Consider the following 25000-nt stretch of genomic DNA (forward strand, 5'->3'; position numbering starts at 1 on the left):
AGGAGCACGGAATTCTGGAGATCATGTTGCGCACACACACACATGCACATACTCCCAAATAGACACACACACACAGAAAAACACACACAGGCACCCCGGGAGGTCCCTTGGTCCTGTCCTGTGTTGAACAGATCCTGCCATTGTGCACACACACACACACACACACACACACACACACACACACACACACACACACACACACACACACACACACACACACACACACACACACACACACACACACACACGGGTGCTGTGTGTGTTTTATCGTCCCGCCTCAGCGCTCTGATCTCGCCCACTCCAAAGAGCCACTAACAAAAGCGCCCCTGTGCTTGAGGCGGCCTGCACTTCCTTCTCCATATGTACGGCCATATGGGCACTTTGAAAGGAGCAGTCACGGAGAAGAGAAGAAACATCACTTTCAGCAACCAAATAATGTGGTGTGTGTAGTGTGTGTGTGTGTGTGTGTGTGTGTGTGTGTGTGTGTGTGTGTGTGTGTGTGTGTGTGTGTGTGTGTGTGTGTGTGTGTGTGTGTGTGTGTGTGTGTGTGTGTGTGTGTGTGTGACGACACCACTTTCTCATATCTGAAAATGCCAACAACACCAATAGGCGCGCACACACACACACACACACACACACGCACACGCACACGCACACACACACACACTCACACACACACACACACACACACACACACACACACACAGGCAGATTTATGTGTAATGACCGACGGATTTTGGAGGGGTTCAACAGCAGTTCCGTGGCCGGAAATGAATATTTGGCCGTAACCTGGCTGCCCAAGGCCTGCAGGTCATGAATGAATGACATGACTGATGTGGAGAAGCGTGAGAGGACAAACAGATCACACACATGGGTAGATGACGGATAGGCAGCAAAAAACATTTTTTTCACAAAACATTGTTTATGAGGGAAAAAAGTATATGTCTACGTAGTGCAGCAATTAATCTTTCAAAAAAATCCAAGTGGTCACAATGTTGGTCTATTCATTGATTATTTATTTACGTTGATAAAGCAATTTGCTGAAAATATGTCCTTTGGTGTGACGTTAAGAAATAAATATATTAAGTAATGTAGAAATGGCTTGATGGAGTTTTATGAACATTGTTACACTCTACATATTTATTGCAATTTTTTAAAGTCTTAATTTAATGAGAAATTACCATTTAAGTATTTTTTTTCCCATTAGATGTGAGATTATTAGAAACCTTCGAGGAAAAACAGGGATATCTTTCTTTTAAATGTTCAAAATTGTCCGAATTTATACTAACTTTTCAGGGACGATAATTTGTTCTTCCCTGATGCAATATTCAGTGTTTATCAAACATATTGTTTAGCTCAAACAAATATTTGAGCGTTTAAAACATGTCACACCGTAGGACATTCATGTCACGCTAAAGGACAGAAATGCAAAACTGAGCCAGAAACAAATATATCAACATGATTATTTTGTCTTTTGATCATAATATAATGTTGTAGTAAATATGGACCTACACTTTACACTTATAAGTCTTTGAATCGTCGATTATCAGCCTATCGTAACTCTTAATGATAGCCATGCGGTCATTAAATGTAACCTGCAGAGCTCATAAGACTCATACTGAAGTGTGACCTTGGCATGACCATCACACTTTTGTAGGTATGCTATGACTGTCACACCATTGAACCTGTAGTGTGTAGTGGCCAGTACCTGTTTGGTATCTCAAGCTGGACAGCACATTTATGCTGTATATTGAGCTCTCCACAGCATACTTTATTCATCTATACTCCTCTATATACTCTCTCACTGATCTTTCCTTCACTGTTACCGTTATATTTTATTCAAAGCACCATTAATGACATTTTATATCATTTGACAGTATCTAAAATCAACAGCAAATATTCATCAACAATGCATCAAAGTATAAATTCCAAAGGCCAATAAAGGAATAAGTAATTTGAATACACAATATTTATCTAGTCAAACAACAAAACAAAACAAATATGTACTACCAGTTGTTTTAAAAGCTATTTCTCAAATATCTAGTCCATTGGTGTGACCTGTTTGTCCTTTGGTGTGATACTCCAAAGTGTCACACCATAGGACTTTTACCATCACACCATAGGACTTTTACCATCACACCATAGGACTTTTGAGCTTTTGAGTTAATTTAAAGCCATGTTGTTGCCAACTGAAATACAATTTCACCTTTAGTAAGATGCATTTTCATGCATCTACATAAGAAAAAAATATGAAAAATATACACTATTGTCAAAATGTATTTTATGGCTGTCACACCAAAGGACTAAAAAACTAATACATCTTGTGGTAGCAAAACATAATTGATTGACTGAAGAACTCTGAGAGAAAAATCTAAAATCCACCCTTGCCATTGGCTTCTTAAGGGTCTAAAGTCACAATGTATGTACCGCTGGAGCTTCAACAATAGATAATTATCCACAGAATTAACCAAAAATATGATGTCACACCACAGGACATTGTTTTCTGCGACAAAGTTTCATAAGTCCATACTGTCTCAGAAAAACAGGAAAAAAATTAAGCATTGCCACTTGCTAAAATAGACACCTTGAAAAACATGCCAGGGTTGTTTAGACAAATGACTGAGCTTCAGGCACGTGCACAGCATAGTTGCCCATGGTGCCCGAGCAACGGCCCTTTTGCCCACATTGGCTGATATTGCCCTTCCAAGGGAGGGGAAAATAATTTGGCAATTATAATTTCATATTTCAATATCATTTGATTTCTTTATAATTCATTATTTTTGTACAATAAAGACTAAGTCAGTCATACAAATTCATCAGACCCGTCGAGAATGGGCACGAGCGATGTGAGGTAGGCCTACGCAACAACTCCGGTGGGGAGGGAGAAGGCACGCGACAGGCGCTTGAGCGCCTGTAAGAGACACGAAAGATTTTGAAGATGCCTGGGTGTCGGCTAGAGCCCTACACACAGTCTACATATTAGGGTACAAAATATGCTCACAATCAACCTCTCTAATACAATGTTGAGTTAAGAACTTTTAGTTATCATACATCTGACAGCCAGCCAGCGCCACGTTTAGGTAGTAAAAAAAAACCCGACAGCCAGCTGTAGATATGCCTCGAAGAAATAGGCTAAGATTTCATATTTCAACTGATTTGCTTTGATTGAAGCTTATAAATTAAGTTTTCAAATTCAGATTCACCTGCACCTCGAGAGATAGGCAAAGGGAGGGGCAGCATGCGCGTTAAGGGGGCACGCACTGCTCTACATGGGAGGGAGGGGGGAGCAAGAGACGCAAAATATGTCGAAGATGTCGTGGGAGTAGAGCGACAGCCAGCCAGCTAGCTTGCAGTCAACGTTTTACATGGCTCAGGTTGTTTTGTGGAAGGCTAACCCAACTAAGAAACATGCAGATGACATGTCGTTTTATCAAGCAAGAGAGAACTTAAGGGGGTAAGCTACTAAAGGAAGCACATCTCTGCAGAGTTGGCTGCGAAAAAAATGAACAGGTGCAGGTGAGGCAGAGAATCTTTTTCAGGATTGTAGAGGTTTGATCTTGGTGAGACCGCTAGGAAAGTGCTTTTTCTTACGCTGATATATTCTCCGACCCAAAGATAGCCTACTGTAGGCCTATCCACTGTCAATGTCCATGTAATTGAAATAAATCCACTCCACATGAAAACTGACGTTTACTGTTCTTCTCAAGACATAGGCCTACAAAATGCATGAACTAACTAAAATATCTGTAATGATGAAAATAAAAGGTTGTAAAGTCTGCGAGAAGCTCGGAGCTTCAGAGCAACAGATAAGAACTGGTCGCCCACGCCACGGTTCTTTGCGATCTGAAATGAAAGCCGGCTCGTCAATTCTTAAAGCGACAGTACACATTTTTAATATAGGCTACAAAAGACCCAACAAATGACCTTAACCTGTGAATTCTTATTGTTTTAGCTTTCCTATATAATATTCATCATTTTAATCATGGAATATGCCTATTAATGAAATTTCAAATTCAAATTAAATGATCTTTTTAACCTTTTTTTAAACTATTTCTATGTATTATAACTTAAAGTCTACTTTGGCTGCTACAAGGATTATAAAGATGACAGTGGGTTAATTGATTAAGCATCCTCATATTTAGCCTATTAATTTACTCATCATTTCATTTCATTTAAGATGAGGATTACTCAGAGCCACAGACCTCTGCACATAGGGCAGGTAGGCATAAGACTGATCATCTCTGTGACTGATACTGATACAGGTTTAAAAACTATCAAGGCTTTTTCTCATAATTTCATTTAATTTAGGGGCAGCCACATACCACACATGAGGAAATGTGGATCAGGAAACATTTAGGGCAGGTGGGCATAAGGCTGATCATCTCTGATATGATTAATAGGTAGGCCTACATGTTTAAAAACTAGCATGTTATATCATATGGTACGCATATTCAAGATACTATACAATAAAATAATATGAATAATTATGACAATAATATACTACTTCTACTACTACTACTAAAAATAATAATACCCATGGTGCAGTTTCCTAAAAATTCTGAAGGCCGCTCATTGTTGATGGTTTTTGGGGGGGGGGTTGCCCTTTCTTCAGGTTTGAGCAACTGCCCTTTGAGATTCCTGTGCACGTCCCTGGTGAGCTTTGATTATTTATTTAAAAATGTTTTAATATGGAGAACCAGGCTTGCCTCAGTCACACCATAGGACAAATGTGACATTTGACTCAAAATTAAGTATACTTATTTAAGCTCTGTATTTATTACACATTACTTTTTCACAACAACAACATTAGTTTAATAATTTAAAGCATTGACAATTTTGAAAGCATGAATTTACTTAATTTTAAGAGCCTGCGACAGCAAAATTTACACGTCACGTCATCTACCCACATGCACGCACACACACATGCTCACGCGCACGCCCGCAAGTGCACATGCATTTGTGCCTATGCATGCAAACACACAACATACATACCGGTACTCATGCACACACACTCATACACTCATACACACTCATACACACAAACAGACATGCAGACACACACACACATGAATGCACTCACACATGCACACACACACACGCACACACACACACACACACACACACACACACACACACACACACACGCACACGCACACACACACACACACACACACACACACACACACACACACACACACACACACACACACACACACACACTCAATCTCATCCCTTATTTTCTCATGTTATCAGAAGAACATGAAAAGATACAGTTGCTGCATACTGGTATCAACCGATTACATCTGTGTGTGCAAGTGTGTGTGCTGCACAGCCTACGACTGTTTCTGCACATATTTATTTAGGCCTATTTGTAGAAGAGTGGTTTGGGAAATTGGGACATAGATATAGCATGCCTTTCAACACTCTTCCCTGATCCACCAAAACAAGTTGGTTAGGTTCTTTGGTCTGTCTGAAATCATGACAAAATACTATGGATTGTACTCTGGAACCACCAAAACAGACTATGGTAAAATATGTAATCCTAAACATATGTTCATATGTGACTTTGTTCCTGAATTCACAACAACAGCACCACTTCTTGCACTGCTTTCTTTCTCTTGCAAAACGCACACAGATCTATTTTTACACTAGAATACAAAAGCCAAGTGAATAACAGAGAAAGAAATACAGTAAAGGACACACAGTTCCTCTTGCGCAGCAAAACACACATAGTAAATATGTCACTCCACATCATGTCAGCATAGTATATTCCATGCCTCATGCCAGTCAGTACACTACTCATAAATACCACAACGCGTGCACAGGCAAGCTCCCAGCACAACGAGCATGAACTCATGAAAATACTACGCAGTGTCTGTAGCCATGATCTGCTGTACTCTATGATAGGCTCATAGGAATAATTCACATTCATATCTCATTAATATTTTCCTGTCTTGGCCTGGATCTTTGCATGGAAACTTTTACAGGTGTCTTGGTTTTTGGTGGTGGCATAAAGAGCTACAATCATTACAACACTTAGCTGACACATTCATTTTATATTTTATAGTACTATTTTTCAGGGTATTGGTTACAGTCCCTGGAGCAATGTGGGGTTAGGTGCCTTGCTCAAGGGCACTTCCGTCATGGATGGAGGTGTAGGGAGAGGTCAGGGGGGATTCAAACCTTCAACCCCTAGAATGAAAGACCAACTCTCTAACCACAAGGCCACGGCTCATCTGTATGTCCGTATAATCATCTGTATGTCCGTGGCCTTAAATGCAACTGGTGTAGTAGGCTTTACTCCCCACTCACGAAGCATAGTAAAATGCAGTGTTAATTCAACACTTAAAGAGTGCTCTGGGAGCACAAATCTACTCTGAGATATTAAATCAACTCTCAAAATGTTATTAATTTAACAATGCATTGGGTTTTGTTTTTACTGTGTAGTAGTATTGTGAGAGGTTAAAGCTGTTTACAAACTTGCTGACCAGAGTAGCTCTCCTGGTTTATTTGCCTTTGCTGACAGTTTTGCAAACACAGTGGTGAGTGTGACAATGGTGACAACTGTTTTTCATTCATTATAGCTAAGCACGTAAATATTTTGCTGATATGGGGAAAATTTCAACCCAAGTATGACCACAATGTGTGGAGAATAACAATTCTTTAGCAAAACAGCATCATTTTCTCAACTGGATGCTTCCACTGCACTATCCAAACATAGCTCAGATCTATCGACGAGAGTGCATCTTTTGGCAAGTTTAGAACTTAAGTCCCACATTCGGAGCGCACATACAGTATATCACAAAAGTGAATACACCCCTCACAGTTTTGCAGATTTTTGAGTATATCTTTTCATAGGAAAGCATTACAGAAATGTAACTTTGACACAATGATTAGTGACCTTTTAACAACACATTTAACCGCTTAAATTTCTTTTTCACTCAGAAAAATGCAAAATACAGCCATTAATGTTTGAACATGTACTCACAAAAGTGAGCACACCCCAGATTAAAATCCGGTAGAGAAGGGGCTATGTTGGCTCGAATCGTCTCGAAATGAAAAGGGATGACAAGGGAGGTCATCAGTGTGCGTTTCAACCTTTCTTTGCATTGAACTTTTACATTTTGAGTCTGCATCTGGCTTAAATAGATTGGTGTGAGATTTGAATGCAATCCTATGGAGAATATCATGATCTGCTTCAGTAGTCACAGTGCATGTTGACATGCATGTTTCTTTTAGGTGTATTTCAGATTGCCAATGTTGACAGCGTTCATGCATCCCCAAACCATGTCAGTCCCACTACCATGCTTGGCTTATGAGAGGATACACCTTTTTTGTAAAACTCACTTGTTTACCACCACACATGCTTGACACCATCTAAAGCAAATTTGTTTATCTTGGTCTCTTCAGATCACACGACATGGTTCCAGTGATCCATATCCTTGGTCTGTTCATCTCTCTTGAGACCAAGATAAACAAATTTGCTTTAGATGGTGTCAAGCATGTGTGGTGGTAAACAAGTGAGTTTTACAAAAAAGGTGTATCCTCTCATAAGCCAAGCATGGTAGTGGGACTGACATGGTTTGGGGATGCATGAATGCTGTCAACATTGGCAATCTGAAATACACCTAAAAGAAACATACATGTCAACATGCACTGTGACTACTGAAGCAGATCATGATATTCTCCATAGGATTGCATTCAAATCTCACACCAATCTATTTAAGCCAGATGCAGACTCAAAATGTAAAAGTTCAATGCAAAGAAAGGTTGACACGCACACTGATGACCTCCCTTGTCATCCCTTTTCATTTCGTTTCATTTCGAGACGATTCGAGCCAACATAGCCCCTTCTCTACCGGATTTTAATCTGGGGTGTACTCACTTTTGTGAGTACATGTTCAAACATTAATGGCTGTATTTTGTTTTTTTCTGAGTGAACAAGAAATTTAAGCGGTTAAATATGTTGTTAAAAGGTCAATAATCATTGTGTCAAAAAATAAATTTCTGTAATGCTTTCCTATGAAAAGATATACTCACAAATCTGCAAAAACTGTGAGGGGTGTATTCACTTTCGTGATATACTGTACATTAGATTAGATACAAATGCATTCGTACCGAAAGGTAGATTTAATTTGAAACATAGGACAAGGTTGTTGTCCTGAAGAGTTTACTATTCAACGGCCATACAATGAGTATTAAAAAGATAAAAATGACTGATATTATTGGAAAAAATCTGCTAGCCTACATCCAAATACATTGCTGATCTGTAGCACATGGTGTCTGCAGAGTGCTGTCTAAATATCTCTTTCCTCATGTTTCATGGGAAAGAAAAAACGCCACCAGATGTCAAAACAAACATCTCTGTCCACAAGAGGTGAAATCAGTTCATGTGTGTTAAACGGCATGTTCCCGTGCTGTGTTAAACGGCATGTTCCTGTGCTGTGTGGGGGATGTTTTAGGGCAGCAGTGGGATGTTCAGTAGTACGGCTTTCAGGCCGACCAGAACGGAGTCGGAGCTGGAGCCCGCACCAGTTACGTTCGGCACTAAAGTGCTTATCTGCGAACTCACCCCCCCCCCCCCCCCCCCCCACCCCCCCCCCCCCCCCCCCCCCCCCCCGGCCCCCCCCCCCGTGTTCATACCGGGCTCTGAACTTTTTCCGCATGTCACTGTGTTACCCGGAGGAACCTGCTGACATCCACCCTGCGTCACGGTTCGCGGAGAAAAACCTAGTATTTTGCGGTTTGCATTGCGAACCAACTTCCCAATTCGCGAGCGACCTCATTCTAGTGCATGAGTAATGCGAGAGAACTTAGAACACAGGTAGAAGATTCAGTCTGATTGGTTGTAGCCAGTTAGCTTTGCATACTGCAGTTCCTATGTAGTGTCCACTAGTTGGCGAGCGTTGGTAAGTCTTTCATGTGGGAAAATGTATGGAATGGAAAGGGGAGCCCATATCGTCGGCTTGCTACCAAAACCGCCTAAGTCCGAATTTGGCCAAATGAGATTTTTGCATAAACTTACTCCCCTACCACAGCTGCATCATGCCTTTCCACCAGGGTCATTGATCAATCACAACAGTCACCAGAGTCAAAAATCTGTATGTATAATGTCACATACTGCCTATGGGGAAATGAATGATAAGGGACGTAGCTATAGGGAGGACATGTTAAACGGCATGTTGCTGTGCTGCGTGGGGGATGTTTTAGGGCAGCAGTGGGATGTTCAGTAGTAGGGCTTTCAGGCCGACCAGAACGGAGTCGGAGCCGGAGCCCGCACCAGTTACGTTCAGCACTAAAGTGCTTATCTGCGAACCCCCCCCCCCCCCCCCCGTGTTCATACCGGGCTCTGAACTTTTTCTGCACGTGACTGTGTTACCCCGATGAACCTGCTGACGGCCACCCTGCATCACCGGTTCACGATTAGGTGCGGGAACGGGCTCCAGCACGGTTCTCAGTTGGCCTGAACGCGCTATGACAGAGAAGCCAGTGGCATGGGGGCCAGTGCTGGGGTTGGGATTGCGTCTGCGGGTAAAAATGGGAAAAATTGGCCATTTGGTGTTTTTTTCTGCAGTTTTGTGCCCATAGATATCATTGAAATTTGTTGACATTGGGCGGAATTTAGCGCATTTTGGCATTTTTTTTAGAACCTTTTGGGCAGATTTGATCAAACACATCTGGCAACACTAGTGGGTGGGTCTATTTCAGTAAGAAAGGGAGGACCTCATTCTAGTGCATGAGTAATGCGAGAGAACTTAGAGCACAGGGAGAAGATTCAGTCTGATTGGTTCCCGTTGTTTGCATACTGCAGTTCCTATGGAGTGTCCACTAGTTGGCGAGCGTTGGTAAGTCTTTCATGTGGGAAAATGTATGGAATGGAAAGGGGAGCCCATATGCTAAATACATTGCTACTGCAATTTCCAGTCACAATTCTCATTAACAAAACATTCCTGGTAAGCACTATGACTGGTGTTTAACAATAGGCTGCATTGACAAATCTTTCAGGTGTGTAGTTTTACAGCAGGGAAGAAGATTTCGACCTGTACTCGCTAGCATCCCGCTAATGTTTATGGGTTTGGCCTCATAAAAATTGAGCTTTGTGACTCAGTATATAAAAATCTAGAGGTGCAAAAAAAAATCAAAACGCTACTCAAATGAAGTCTTATTATTTCTAGCTTCGAACTGAATAATAATATTTCAGGCCAAAAAATCACAAAAAATATAATAGTTGAAAACTCCATTGACTCCCATTCATTTTGCACTTGTTGGATTAGGGTTAGCCAGTTGTGGCAAGTAGCTAGTTCCGTGATGGAACACCCCCTGATAATGCTGAGTTCAAACTCAAAATCAGATTTTGAATTATATCCAATGTTTGACATGGGGTTGCATCACACTTCATCACAAATATTAAACTTCTCTCTTATCCCAAACTCTCACACTACTCAGTTGCTTAAAATCGGACTTAATTAAATATCAATGCTTGATCTCAATGAATGGTGGAGGGTAAGAGGGGTAAGAGGGTATGTTCTCTATCAGCCTCCTGTCAGTGTTGCCAGATTGGTCTGTTTCCCGCCCAATTGGGCTGCTTAGGATGGCCGTGTGCGGGGGAAAAATGGCATTTAGCAGAAAAACCTGTCCATTTTTTTGCCATAGAAATCAATAGAGTTGGGCGGGATTTTGTGCTTCTAGGCGTGTTTTGAGCATTTTTTGGGCTAGAAATCATCAGCATCATCTGGCAACCCTGCCTCCTGTCCTCTTTTGCAGTCACACAAGCCAACACAGATCTAAAGAGATGGTGGTCCATGTCACCAAACTACAGCATACAACTAAACTGAAACCTCTTCCATCGCTGGGTGAAGGTCAGAGCTAGCCAGGCCGTGCCCTCCTAATGACGCATAAGCTTCAGTGTTGCTATACCAGTCAGGTCAATAGTCTATGCAAGTACTTTCTGAGTTCCCTCAAAGTCCTCCTACTTTGTTGGGAAGCAAACAACCAATAGCAAACCAAGGGAGGCCATTTGGGAAATGCTGTTTGGGAAATGTTAATTGCTATGCTCTTGGTCAGACCAAGTCTCGAAGAGATTTGAAAGTCGATGATAATCAGGCAAGGTCTGAGCATCATGCCTCTGGAAACAAGATCAACATTTCTGTGGAAAAAAACACATGCTGCATAATGTATAAGTGCCTGGCATGAAGAGTAACTGGGATGGTATTTGCTGACTGGCTCCGATTTGTCCAGACTCATGCTAGGACATGCAGTCACATTGGTATCTCTGGCAAACATTATCAGCATTGTGACATCATATCCTGTTTGCCTCCTTGCCCTCTTTTGCAGTCACATCAGTATCTCTGGAAAACATTATCACCATTGTCAAGCTGTTAGCAACTGTGCATGGAGGAGGCAAGGAACACATCACTGCCTCCCATGGCCTTGATAAAATGTAGTGGAGGGTATGGCACATCCGCAAGAAACCCACAAGCAGGTGCCAAATCAAAAGACTACTTGAGGGGATTGTTTGCAAAGGACTAAGACCTAAAACCCAGAAATAAAATGCCTCAGAAGTATTTGATTGAAATGTTTCTATCTTCAATAAATCTCTCGCCAATGAAAGTCTTCTGCAAGCATTGTGCAAATCGTTCTCCCTTTGCTACCCATGGCCTTGAATGCTTGCTATGAGTCTTGCAATCTGCCCGCTGAGCCCTCCTCGGCCTTCTAAATAGCTACAAAATGAATCACCCGGAGCGGCCGGGCAAACATAACAAAGGGGACTCTGGACTCGAAGCAAGCAACCATTTTACAAAGCGCAATAAAACAGTTTGCGGTTTGATGATGATTTCATCCTTCAGCCGGGCGATGACAAAAAAGGAGACCCTCTCCTCTCTCCGCTCGGCAGAGTGCACTCCAGACTCTATGATTGGCTGGATTATGGGCTTCTGGCAATGACAACCATTTCCTGTGTTAATGGAATCTTGCTTCGACTGTTGTGAGGCACAGCTGTCATCGGAACACAGCGGGGTTCTAAATGATGTGCCGCATGCCATGCATGCTCTTCTAAACGCCATGGCAACACAACAGCTGGCCCGTGTCAATCCAATCCGGAGGCTCCAACAGCAGCACTGTAAACTGCTCTCTCATGCCAAATCATGCAGAATAATGCGAAAGGCGAGGGAGTATAGCATAGCAGTGGTTCTCAACCTTTTTTTGAACAAACGCCCTCTTGACCTCATCACAAGCCTCCCAACGCCCCCTTGACCTCATCATAAGCCTGCCAACGCCCCCCTTAGTGTGGGGCACCTAAGTCATGCCTTCTACTTCCTGGTTATTGGGGCAGGGGGAATCAAAAATAATTACTGGGCTTGAAAATTTGTGTTTTCTTGACACCAATCCAAACCTTGGACCTCCACCTATGCACCACAAATCCAACAATCACTCATTTTCAAGCCCAGTAATCATTTTTTGACTCTGTCTGCCCCATGAACCAGGAAGTACAGGGCGTGACTTAGGTGCCCCATTGAGAAATAAAATAGACGAATGGCCCCCAATGGGAACTATGCCCCGACCCTATTCAGCGGTACCCTTCTCCATGCCCCCCTGGGGAGTTGTAGCGTCCCCGTTGAGAAACACTAGAATACAGGCGTCACCAACGTGGTGCCCGCGGGCGCCAAGTAGCTCTCCAGGAGCTTCTGATGTGCTCACCAAGGATGTTAGTAAACAGTGATGACCACAAGATTTTAGTCGCAGTTAATGTTTTTCTTAATTTAAATACGATATTATTTCTTTATAACCTATAAGCAAATTATCATTAAATCATAGTGTGATTTGAGAATGATGTGAAGACATCAGTAGAGGATTTTGAACAAACTAGTTGCCCTCGGGTAGCTCTCAGTAGCCCTCGAGTAGCCCTCACACACAAAGGTTGGGGACCCCTGCACTAGAATACAGGACAGGGGTTGGACAATTTTGTGTTAGGGGTAGGGGGGGAGTATTCTGAGTTAGAGGGTGCATCTAAAAGTCCCTACTGCCATCCTATGTACTGTAGGAGGCAACAAATAAGGAAGAGCCTATGTAGATAGTAGGCTACATCTGCATACCCTAGTAAGCTTTTAACTAAGGACGAGCAGTACCCAGATGACTTTCCATATCCGGTCACATTTGCAGTATAGGTAAACAATGGGTATTTCACTATCCCAGACGACAGAGTTTGACAACTGTACAGCCATTGGTCATTAGTGCCATCAAACCCCCCATGCAGCGACCGCTAAGGGCATTCAACATCCCCACACGCTTGGCTTAGCACAGCACTACCTGCAGTGTTGCCAGATTGGGCTGTTTCCCGCCCAATTGGGCTGCTTGGGATGGCCGTCAGCGGGTAAAAATGGCATTTTGCAGGAAAACCCGCCCAATTTTGCCCATAGAAATCAATAGAATTGGGCGAGATTTAGTGCTTCCAGGCGGGTTTTGAGCATTTTATGGGCTGGAAATCATCAGCCTCATCTGGCAACCCTGACTACCTGCACAGCCTGTGATTTCCACAGAGAGGAACACACAAGTTCAATACCTCTCATGAGTTACGGCTCAGTGTGTGCACAGTGACAAGACACCCCAAGAGTACAGTAATAAAGTTAACTTAGTGCCATATCTGGCACGTTTCCCACCAACGCAGTGCGAGTTGTATAACTATTCAAGAGTTAATAATGTCACAAATTATGAAAGGTACCTGAGCAACAGCTGACCTACACTTAAGCAGTGTTTTGGCCCCCAGCCACATGAAAAAAGGGCAGCATTATACCCACGGCAGTCCAGTGATTGGGGGACAGGAAATCTCTGGTGGACATGAAATGTCTCCATAGCACCTCGTGTAGCATGTGTGGTATATAGGCCTATGTGTGGTCATATGTAGGCCTATGGGTGGTCATATGTAGGCCTATGTTGTGGTCATGTATAGGCCTATGTAGTGGTCATGTATAGGCCTATGTGTGGTATATAGGCCTATGTGTGGTCATATGTAGGCCTATGGGTGGTCATATGTAGGCCTATGTTGTGGTCATGTATAGGCCTACTATACTATGTGTGGTCATATGCAGTCCTATGTGTGGGCATATATAGACCTACTATGTGTTGTGTGGTGCATTGTTTATGTCCAGGTGTTAGATGGCTGGCAGTATTAAGCGGTCTTTCAAAGTCCCTCACCAGTTTCCCCCCTCACCAGTTGTAAATGTACAGAGCACCAAAAGGGCACGATTCAAGGTGTAAAGCACTTCACGAACAATATCTGACTGTTGCATCGGCATTTAGGAGAAAGAAAACAAAACAAAACAAAGAAACGCTTGGTCAAATACATTTTTGCTAGTGAAGATGGAGTTACGTAATGCCTGCCAAGGCGTTTTTCAACACAGCCTGTACTAATGCACCAATAAAGTGAACACTAATGTTTTAGATTATCTTAAGAAAAACGCAGAAACTGGCCTTCTCCCTGGTTCTCAAAAGAGGAAACCACAATCTATTTCTGATCAGAACAGCTAATACTGTACAGCATGTAACGTGTGTGTGTGTGTGTGTGTGTGTGTGAGTGTGTATGTGTGTGCATGCTTGCATGCCTTTGTGTTTGTGTGTGTGTGTGTGTGTGTGTGTGTGTGTGTGTGTGTGTGTGTGTGTGTGTGTGTGTGTGTGTGTGTGTGCGTGTGCGTGTGTGCGTGTGTGTGCATGTATGTGTGTGAAAGTAACAGAGACGAAGAAAGATAGAGGAAGGGAGGGAGTGGGGGAACAGAGAGAGAGAGAGAGAGCAAGAGAGAGAATGTGTTAGCATATCAGTGTGTGTGTGTGTGTCTGTATCTGTATGTGTCGGTGTGTGCTTCTGTGCTCGCGTGTCTGAAAGCCCCACTGCTAGACCGCTAGACCAAGTGCCACTTCCCTGCCAGAGGTGAGAATCCATAGCTGCTGACCGCTCTCTTCTCTTCACACCGGAATCTAGTACGTGGTGCCATGACAACACACAGTGTTCTACAAAACATCACTATTGCTGCCACAGACACTACGCCCCAGATACTTTCACCAACTTTTATTAAGTCCTTTCTCTACTTCTCGTATTCTGTCTCTCACACTCTTTGTCTGTCTCTCTCTGTGCATGTGTATATGTTATTATGCTACAGGATAGGGCTGGGCGGTTCTGGAAAAAATGTGCATCACGGTTTTCTTGATGAAAATTGATATCACGGTTTTCTGCACGTTTTTTTTTTGATAAGCAGCGATTTTCCCCCACATCTCAATGTTCCTTGAAGAAAAGACTGAAATTAAATTTGAAAATGAAAAAATCCTGAATTTTAATTAATCTCCAATTCTATTATAATCACTTTTTGGGAATAAAAAAAAAAAAAAAAAAAAACCTTCTCTCATGAAAAAGTGAACCTTGTGTGGTGAAAACCGTTATCACGATTTTTTACCGGTATACCGCCCACCCTACTACAGGATTCTTATACATATTTCACTTTGAATGGGCAGACCCATTTGTGACTAAGTTCACCTACTGTAATCATAACATCACTATTGCGGACACTAACACTTCCGGCCCAGATACTGCCACTAATGCCTCTTTTTCCACTGCCGGTTTCCTGGTTGGCCTACAGCTCGACACAGCGCAACCCGGCCGCCACTTTTTGCTCTCGATTGGGAACGACACAGCTCAATCGACGAGCAAAAACTTGCGGCCGAGTCAAACTGTGTCGAGAGGTAGGCCTACCAGAAAACCGGCAGTGGAAAAGAGGCATAAGACTTGTTTCATAGACTCATTTCTCTATTTCTCTTATTCTGTCTCTCACACTCTTTTTTCTGTCTCTCTCTCCCTGTGTGCGTGTGTAAGCTATGGTATGCACATATGTTTCCCTTTCATACGTCATGTTGTAGTGATATAACGCTTTGTGCACATGCAGTTTTTACAAGAGAAAACCTTTTCCCGAGAAACAACAGTTTTACAGTATCCTGATTAGAGTTTGCCAAAACCCAAATGAATCAAAACAATATGGATATGGTACTGGGCAACTCTCACAGTATGTGCTACACCAAGCAGGGGTTCCCAACCTTTTTCAACTTGGGGCCCACTCGAAATTGTCAAAAATATTCGGGGGCCACCTCTGACCCAATTAAGAATAAAACTCAAATAAATCAACAACAACACACACCAAAATATGATGATTATTTTTGGAAAATGATTTCAAGGCCCACTTGGAATACCTTCAGGGCCCACCAGTGGGCCCCGGCCCATAGGTTGGGAATCACTGTGCTACACAACAGATGTGTTGGGAGAGGGCAGCTAATGTTCAGGAAAAAAAAGTGGCACTTTGACTCATAATGTGATTAGTAGTTACATTCAAACTTACTGTAGAGGTCTATTGAATACATTGGGCCAATTCACCAGATTACAACTCTCTTTTTGTACAGCTCCCTTAATAACAAACTTAACTGTGACTTTCCTCACTCAAACGTGACGTAAAACAAGCCTTTAAAAAATGCACTAATGGAGTGATTCTCAACATGTTTGGAAGAAATGTCCCCCCCTTGGTGCCCCACATCCCCCCTTAAAGTGATACTGTCCCATTTTTGGAAATAGGCTTATTTTACACCTCCCCTTGAGTTAAATAATTGAGTTTGACTGTTCTCCTGTATTTTCAACCGTTCTCTGGGTATGGCAGTGCAAATTTTACCTCCAAGCTAGCAGTTAAGCGGCTGGCGTTTAACTGGTCTCAGGACTCAATGGTAACTGCTAGCTTGGAGGTAAAATTTGCACTGCCATAACCAGAGAACGGTTGAAAGTACAGGAGAAAGGTAAAAACTCAATTATTTAACTCAAGGGGAGGTGTAATATGAGCTTATTTCCAAAAATGGGACAGTATCACTTTAACATGATGTTAAAGATTATGACAGCACAGCATGACAGCACAGCCTAATAATAATTGCTTTCTGTACTGTTATTGATTATGCTGCATGATTGTTATACTGTTTTCTAGACTGATCTGAGCGTCTCCATTCACTTTGAATGGGCCTTTCCAACAACCCCCTCTGTGACTGAGTGTACCCCCCCCCCCCCACACACACACACACACACACACAGCTGTCTTGTTCTCAATGCCCATCCAAGGGCTCTCCAACAACCCCTGGGGTGTGTGTGTGTGTGTGTGTGTGTGTGTGTGTGTGTGTGTGTGTGTGTGTGTGTGTGTGTGTGTGTGTGTGTGTGTGTGTGTGTGTGTGTGTGTGTGTGTGTGTGTGTGTGTGTGTGTGTGTGTGTGTGTGAAAGTAACAGAGACGAAGAAAGATAGAGGAAGGGAGGGACTGGGGTAACAGAGAGAGAGAGAGAGAGAGAGAGAGAGAGAGCAAGAGAGAGAATGTGTTAGCATATCAGTGTGTGTTTGTGTGTGTGTGTGTGTGGCTGTGTTTGTGTGTCTCTACATGGGTCTGCGTATCTCCCTGTGTGTATGTATGTAGCAGGGCAATGCTAAGCCTGGTTCTTAGTCAGTCATGCTCTAAGACTCTCAGCACCAGTCCGGATCCATTTCAGCCTTTCTGCCATGCCTGCATATCAGTGTGTGTGTGCGTGTGTGTGTGTGTGTGTGTGTGTGTGCCTTTCTGCCATGCCTGCAGTGCCTGCATGTACAATGGCTGCATTGTTTCTCACCAGCAGCACTCCTGTCAAAAAGCAATATAAGCGTGGAAGGTTTTTTTGTTTTTTGCTTTTCTACAATGAATAAATTGTTCACATTTGTACACATTGTTGATGAGGTAATCCACGTTGTTGAAACTGAGGGCAGGAGAGGAAGAAAGTGTGTCTGATTTATAGCCACACTCGTGGGCAGAGTACTACAGTACGCATTTCACCCTATTCACTTCAGGGCTTTTAAAGGGACACTGTGTGAGATTTTTTAGTTGTTTATTTCCAGAATTCATGCTACCCATTCACTAATGTTACCTTTTTCATGAATATTTACCACCACCATGAAATTCTAAGTATTCATTATGACTGAAAAAATTGCACTTTTCATACACGAAAAGGGGGATCTTCTCCATGGTCCGCCATTTTGAGTTTCCAAAAATAGCCATTTTTAGCTGCAAAAATGACTATACTTGGGCCATAATACAAAATGTTAGTTTATTACTCAGTAAACTTTCATGAAAAGATCAAATTTGGCAAAAGGCAGCCCAGTTTCAATGAGCAGCATAGTTGCGGTACCTTTTTTGACCATTTCCTGCACAGTGTCCCTTTAAGATGCGTCCTAGGGGTGAATAAAATCGAAATGTATCGATGCATCGATGTATCGGCTGGCGACTTAATCGAATCACATTGTGTCGTGGGGAATTCTGAAGTATCGAAAATAATCGAATCCCTGCTTTAAGAAATCGATATCGTATCGTCATGAAGGCTGTGATTTACACCCCTAAGGCGTCCTAGCATCTCCTATGGGGGTATGTCTGTCCGTCCGTCAGTTTGTCTGCCTGTCTGAAACGCATTCTTTAAATCAGCCAAAACACCATCTTCGCTGCCGCCTTTTTTCCGCACTACTCTCTTCATACTTGTACTTTTCGTCTACTGCCAAATCGTGATATGCACCAAGTGGATGCATTTTTGTCTGCTTGTCAGACTTGTTGTGGAGAGAAGAGGGAGGGAGGGTGACTTGACTCCTAAAGCCTCCGTTGCACAGCTGCTTCACAGAAGACTCACGGTATTGAGGAATGCACCAAGCAAATTGAATTTTACCCACCCAAACATACCACACACATGAATCATACAGTCATCAGTGACCGATAGGTAACACGTTCAACTGACATGCCAACCCTACATGTGTTTTCCTGGAAGTTGGTGAATAACGACTATGGCATGACAGGACAGATGGATGAAGGGAGAGAGAGAGAGAGAGAGAGAGAGAGAGAGAGAGAGAGAGAGAGAGAGAGTGAGAGACAGAGAGAGAGAGGCAGATGCAGATAAAAAAAAGTGTGAAAAAAAGTGTGAAAGTGGGAAACTCCAACTCCCATTGTCATTGTGACACAGCACTCCACAGCACACAAGTGAACACTGCACACTGCATACAACGAAATTGCATTTATGCCTCAACCGTGCAAGGGGGCAGCCCTCAGTGGCGCCCCATGGGGAGCAGTGCGGTGGGACGGTACCATGCTCAGGGTACCTCAGTCATGGAGGAGGATGGGGGAGAGCACTGGTTGATTACTCCCAGTGCTCTCCCCCATCCTCCTCCATGACTGAGGTACCCTGAGATGCAGAGACAGAGAGATGGAACGAGATGGTAGCAAGAGAGTCAGAGCTAGTGATATACAGTATATTTTCCTTACCTTTATTGAAGGATACATGGGAGATATTTTACACAGAAGAGGCTCACCAATACGGCTCACTAATATGACCCAGATGCATCCTCTGTGACGCGTCTGGCTGAATTTGACCCCTCATGGGCACAAACTTAACCCAGGAAGCCACAGAGGAGGGGGTCAATTTGGATTGGAGCCAATTTTGGTCCCCTAGGTAGGGGAAATTCTTTCTCTGCATTCATCCCATTTGGATTAGTGAATCACATTGAAGTACACACACTAGTCCGTAGCAGTGGGCTGCCTGCTGAGCGGCGCCCGGGGAGCAATGTGGGGGTTAGGTGCCTTGCTCAAGGGCATTTCAGCCGTGGTTCGGTCGGGCACTGAACCGTGAACCCTTGGGTTGCCAACCCAGTGCTCTAACCACTGAGCCACGACTGCCCCACAAGAGCGGATGTTTGTTTGAAATGAAGCGAATGACATATAAAGCCTAACCTGGTTCTCACGCAGATGGATATTCATCCACGAAGTGTAACGAAGATGCACGAAGCACTAAGGGTCTGCGCGAGAGCCAGGACATATAAAGCCAGCACCTCCAGCACCTTTTTTTAGACTATTCATGTAAATCTCTTCTCCAAATGAAAATTAAAATGTCAGTGTCATTTCTCAAATTCTTTCTTTTTACAGGAATTTCACAGTCAGGTAAACACAGGGCAGGGCGTTGAGTGTACATCCTAGTCTTTCATAACGGTAAGGGAAAGGGAAATACTGCAGGAAAGACAAAGTGTATTCTTTACAATACTAATTATTAGTTCACTACCAGAATTTTGGTCACAACCCCAACACAAACAAAATTCCGCGCACCCCCTGAAATCTCTGGCGCACCCCAGATTGAGAACCACTGCTTTACAATACTATGAGTGTTGAGCCCTCAGCATGAGGTGCTGGTTATAGAAGTACCAGCTCCCCGTATTGCATTGAAGCACAGACAGACAGACAGACACACAGACAGACAGACAGACAGACAGACAGACAGACAGACAGACAGACAGACACACACACACACACACACACACACACACACACACACACACACACACACACACACACACACACACACACACACACATCAGTGATCACAACAGTCAGACACATGCAGAGAGAGAGAGAGAGAGAGAGAGAGAGAGAGAGAGAGAGAGAGAGAGAGAGAGAGAGAGAGAGAGAGACGGAGAGAGTGAGAGCGAGAGAGAGACCAAGGTCAATGAAACATATCCAAGGCACTCTTCTTCTTGGTTAAAAAGCTTTTAATAAACTTAGCTAGTTCATAGTGGAACTGTTGAAAATTGCCAACATGTTTCGGCCGAAAATAGCCTTCTTCAGGGCTGTAAAAACGAGAGAGAGACCCGTCTGTGTGGAAGTAGCAGCAAGAGAGTTTTGAGGGAGAACCTATACTGTACGTGTACATACAATCTTTTCTGCAGCTCCCCTAGAGCCGGAGCAGGGCATGATGGGGGAGTTCTCCGGAGCAGGGCATGTAATGGGGGAGTTCTCCGGAGCAGGGCATGATGGGGGAGTTCTCCGGAGCAGGGCATGATGGGGGAGTTCTCCGGAGCAGGGCATGATGGGGGAGTTCTCCGGAGCAGGGCATGATGGGGGAGTTCTCCGGAGCAGGGCATGATGGGGGAGTTCTCCGGAGCAGGGCATGATGGGGGAGTTCTCCGGAGCAGGGCATGTAATGGGGGAGTTCTCCGTTTACCTCCCGTCCTGAGAGCTGTCAACAACACTCAGACGTATGGGCAGGGCCGGATTAATGCACAGGCTAGATATGGCTGCAGCCTAGGGCCCGACCTGCCAGGGGCCCCCACCACAGGCTAGATATGGCTGCAGCCTAGGGCCCGACCTGCCAGGGGCCCCCACCACAGGCTATATATGGCTGCAGCCTAGGGCCCCTAACCTGCCAGGGGGCCCCCACCACAGGCTAGATATGGCTGCAGCCTAGGGCCCCTAACCTGCCAGGGGGCCCCCACCACAGGCTAGATATGCGCTTCAGCCTTGGTGGTGCTCACCGTCGAGGACAGCAGTATAAAGACAAGCTGGGCTACTTCACAGTGACTAGACCCAGAGATGACTGGAGCACTCAGCAACTTTTTTTAGAGGTTTTTTATTTTGGTGCACAAAATGACTGACGTTTCGGCGCACCTGCGCCTTCCTCAGAGTCAAAAAGCATTGAAACATGTTGTGTTCAGTACAGTTGGTAGACAAGTTGCCCTCAATTCCTAGCTGGTAATCATGACATTGTCTATGTAATTTTCCTGGAAATTTTGCCTTTCAGGGGTCCCCACAACAACCTGTAGCCTAGGGGCCCCGGGCAATGTTAAGCCGGCCCTGAGCGTGGGTCTAACTCACTGGGCTGTTACACTGGCGACGACCCGGGTTCAATTCCGGCCCGGGTCATTTGCATATCCTCCCCCATCTCTCTTCTCCCCCATCTCTCTCTCCCCCATCTCTCTCTCCCCCATCTCCCCATCTCTCTCTCCCCCATCTCTCTCTCCCCCATCTCTCTCTCCCCCATTCGCTTCCTGTCTGTCGCTATCTCAAACTGTCCTATCTAATAAAGGCATAAAATCCCCTACAAATATAAATAAATGAATGAAAAAATGCATAAAACACTCCAACATAATGCCACTTCCTGCTCACGTCATTCCAAATCTGTCTGCTTTTCTGTTGGGATACCAACCTCGTCTTATCGCAGAATACCACCAAAAATACTGAATCAGAGCAAGATATCGCAAAACACGCCCACTCAATGCAAAAGCCTGTGCTCAAGTTGGGTCTCCTAAGGGGGAGTTGGCCGATACTTCTTCTTCTCTTTTTGAGGTGTTTGCGCAAGACGTGAGCTACCGCCATCTACAGTGTTAAGGGGACTTCATTGATTCTCAACCTCAGGACTCCAAAGGTCTCCTAACCGAAAGGGGTGTTCACCCGACATAAAGTGGATACGGGAAAAGAAACAAAATGACGCTTCTTGTTAGATCCACCTTCTTTGATACCACTTTGTGCAGCATACCAGGAGCAGTTCACCAATATTATTTGCATGAGATTGAACAGGGAAGAGTGATGCTTTGTTCATCAGAAGAGCCTAAAACCGGCCCAGCTACACCGGCGACTGCTACACCGGCGACTGCTACACCGGCGACCCCGGTTCGATTCCAGCCTGAGATCACTGGTTTCCTGTCACAACTTCATTGTGCCGTAAGAAAGGCAGAAAGGCCCAACAAAAAAGGAAGAGCCTAAAACCATGCCAATAGATTAGGTGGAGCAATACTAGGGCAGCCAGCCACGCAGAATACCACTTTGTGCAGCATACCAGGATCAGTTCACCAATATTATTTGCACGAGATTGAACAAGGAAGAGTGTTGCTTTGTTCATTAAAAGAGCCTAAAACAGTATATAGGGCGGGGCCATGCTATGGCAGCCATGCCCCTTTAGGAGACTAGGAATAGGAGAATAAATGGAGCTCAATGGGAAAGTCAAGCCCATTTACAGTATGAGAGTTTATCTCAATTGTATTGGTGACACATCCTACATTTTAACTTGGTTTACCATAGTGATAAATCTTGCCTAGAACAGTCCCTTCTAGGCCATCTGTAACAGGTATGAAGATTTAGAGCAGGTAACATCTGCTTTGAGCAGGAGTTAGTAGAGGAAAGGGCTGTGCACAGGTGGTCAAGATAGAGTAAACATGCTCACAGTGACAGAGAAAAGTAGGACAATCTGTCAAGTTAAAACATTTGTACACCGTTTGGCCTTGACTTCAAGGAGTAACAGCATTCGAGATAAGGAAAGGGAGGAGCACATTCACTGAAATAATCTGAAATATTCATTAAAAAAAAACGGTAACACTTTATTTTAGGGATACATCTATTAGCAGTAATACATAATGTGCCTGTCCCTGTATAAGTAACTTGTAAGGCATGTACAAAGAAAAATCAAATGTTTGTTAGGCATGTATTTGCAAATGTCTTGCTCATGCACAATAAGGGATTTATTACCAATTTAACCTTAGTAAGGACCTAGTAGGCCTTAGCCTTTACTTAGTACATGCCTTAGTTACTTATGCAGGCAATGACATTGTATGTATGAGTGCTGATACAGTAGATGTATCCCTGAAATAAAGTGTTACCAAAAAAAACATTCCTTTTAATGTGAAATGTAAGGGACCAGCTGCACATTGTTATCAAAAATCTACTGGGCAACATCCTACATTGAATTTTCTAAAGAAACAATGGGGTAAATGATATAATGTGTGCACTAAAATACATTGGTGCAAACATCGGCTAAACAATTTACCTAAACAACAACAGCCCTTGCTGACATCCTGTTATGTAGGTCATTATTATCTAGAATCCTGTAATAGCCGCCTACCTATTCTGTCAGAGGTGCCATAACCACAATTATCGTCTGGTGCATCATGCCATTGTAACACATACACGCGATCCCACAGAGTGAAAAAGCAGTAGAAATGCACCGGATACTGATTTTTAGGATCCTGCCGGATCCTAATAGTAGGATCCTGCCTACTCGCACACGTGGGCCCTTTTTATTACGTTGGCTCAAACTATTTTTTAGACTCATTGACGTACTGCCGTACCATGCAGCAATTGGGGTGGTGAAAGACTGACTGAAAAACCTCGACTAGAGATGCACCAGATCCTGATTGTTAGGTAACATGCCGGATGCCGAATCCACTGCTTAAGATCCTGCCGGATCCGGATCCTGTGAAAAACCCTATTATCCTGCCGGATCCGGAACCGGATATTGGATCCTGTGCATCTCTAAACCACAGTGTTAATTTGACACTGAGAGACAATGTTGCCAGACGGGAAATGCTGAATCATCGTACCGAAAACATCAAAATGATCATTTCTGGGGGCTTTTTAGCCCGAAATTATCGTATAATACCCAAATTGTTGTTTCAAGGCATCTAAACGAACTGACCGGGGAACTCTGAAATGATCGTATATCATGTTTTTTTTATTGTACAGAGGAAAAAATGGACAAAATTATTGTACAAATACGACAATTATCGTACATCTGGCAACACTGCTGAGAGAGTCAATTTAACATCCTCTAGAGGGTATTTGGCCCCGGAGTGTTGTCTAAGTGTTGAATTGCTGTAACAGTGCATTTTTTCTCTACAGTGCCGCCTGAATTGCACTGTTAGTAAAGAGTGGTGCCCGCCTGGCATTACAGCAAAGTACTGTTTTGTTTTAGTGTAAGGGTGGCACTGCCCGCATGGCACATGAGGACAATGGGGGCTGCATGATGTGTTTTGATGTGGCCGTGGTGGGATGGAAAAAGGCACTAAAATAGGCACCATTGTGGACAGGAGATTTGGGGACATAAAAACCTCATTATGCTTCTAAATGGCCTTGTTGCCCTGCCCTGCCCTGCCTAGCTGGCTGGATGGCTGTCTGTCTCTGGAGCTCTCTGTCTGACCCCCTGTGTGTGTGTGTGTGTGTGTGTGCGTGCCTGTGTGTACGTGCACGCGCGCGTGTGTGTGTGTTTGTGTGTGAATGCGTGTGTGTTTGTGTGCGTGTGTGTGCCAGGGCGTGCATTTATGTGTTAAGACACCATGCCCTGGCTTGCCTGCCTGCCTGCCCGCCTGCCTGCTTGCCTGCCTGCCTGCCTGCCCGC

At 43.8% G+C, this 25000-nt stretch overlaps 1 protein-coding gene across 1 annotated transcript in view; it reads right to left on the reverse strand.

Annotated features, from left to right (window-relative positions):
• The window catches only part of lpar1 (lysophosphatidic acid receptor 1), a 69780-nt gene that overhangs the window by 28224 nt on the left and 16556 nt on the right, over positions 1-25000 (reverse strand). The gene's annotated exons all lie outside the window — the stretch shown is intronic.

This window comes from Engraulis encrasicolus, chromosome 11, assembly GCF_034702125.1.
Source record: "Engraulis encrasicolus isolate BLACKSEA-1 chromosome 11, IST_EnEncr_1.0, whole genome shotgun sequence".
NCBI classification, from domain to species: domain Eukaryota; kingdom Metazoa; phylum Chordata; class Actinopteri; order Clupeiformes; family Engraulidae; genus Engraulis; species Engraulis encrasicolus.